Below are 1,538 nucleotides of genomic sequence, written 5' to 3'. Positions count from 1 at the left end.
TTTGTTTTTAGGTACTCAGTCAATGGAGGTTTTTATTCCTGTTGACATTGTCATGGATGTTATCATCATTATTATTATTTAACAAAGTTGTCAATGTTGGAACAGCATACAATGGCTCTAAAAATTCTTTTTATTGTGGTACAAAATTTATCATCTTAACCATTTTTAAGTGTACAGTTCAGTAGTGTTGAATGTATTTACATTTTTGTGAAAGAGATCCCCAGATGTTTTCATCTTGCAGAACTGAAACTCTATACTCATTGAATACAACTTTCTTTTGCCTTCTCTCCTCAGCCTCTAGTAATCACTATTCTATATATCTAGTAACATTCTTTCTATATATATTAATTTGAATAATTTAGATACTTCATATAAGTGGAATCATACAGTATTTATCCTTTTGTGACAGGCTTATTTTACTTAGCATAACATCCTAAAGGTTCATCTATGTTGTAGCATATGACAAGATTTCCTTCCCTTTTAAGGCTGCATAGTATTCCATTGTATTTGTATACTACATTTTGATTATCCATTCATTCATTGATAAACATTTGTTTTGTGTCCACCTCTTGGCTATTGTGAATAGTGCTATAAACATGGGTGTGCAAATATCTCTCAAGGACTCTGCCTTCAGTTTTTGGGATATATACCCAGAAGCAGGACTAGTGGATCATATGGAAGTTCTATTTTAAATTTTTTTGAGAAAATGACATACTGTTTTCTGAAGTGATTGCATCATTTCATAATCCACCAACAATGCACAAGAGTTCCAACTTCTCTATATCTCTACCAATACTTGTTATTTTATATATATTAGCCATCTTAGTGGGTGGGAGGTAATATCTGAGTGCAGTATTGATTTACCTTTCTCTTATGATTAGTGATGTTAAGAATGTTTCTATATGCTAGTTGACTATTTGTATAATATCATTGGAGAAATGTTTATGCAAATGCTTTGCCTATTTTAAAATTGGGTTATTTGACATTTTTCTTGTTGCGTTAGAGGAGTCCTTCATATATTCTGGATACTAACCCCTTATTAGATTTATGATTTGTAAATATTTTCTCCTATTCCATAGGTTGCCTTTACACTCTGTTGATTGTGTCCTTTGGTGAACAAAAGTTCTGGAGTTTGATGTAGTCTTATTTGTCTACTTTGGCTTTTGTTGCCTATGCTGACACTTCATTTAAATCAACCTGGATTATGTTGCTCTACTTTATCCTAACTGCCTGCCAGAAGAAAATTCTCTGGAGGATACTAGGATTATCCAGAAACTGACTTTATCTCTATGATTTTTACACACAGTATGCAACATTCAACCAAAAATTGCCGGGCATGGCAGCTAACAAGACCAAATGACTAAGAACCAAAAGAAAAATATAGGCAATAGAAGTAGGTCCACAAGAGATCCAGACATTGGAGTTATTAATCATAGAGTTTTAAAATATGTGATTATTACATTCAGTAAAAATAGATGAGAACTCGTAGAGTTTTAGCTGACTATTGAAACATGTAGAAAATAAGCAAAAGGAGATTC

This window comes from Pteronotus mesoamericanus, unplaced genomic scaffold (genome assembly GCF_021234165.1).
Source record: "Pteronotus mesoamericanus isolate MK-2021 breed Mesoamerican mustached bat unplaced genomic scaffold, CSHL_Meso_final contig_164, whole genome shotgun sequence".
Taxonomy (NCBI): Eukaryota; Metazoa; Chordata; class Mammalia; order Chiroptera; family Mormoopidae; genus Pteronotus; species Pteronotus mesoamericanus.
The sequence above is the reverse complement of the archived record's forward strand: the minus strand, read 5'-3'. Positions refer to the sequence as shown.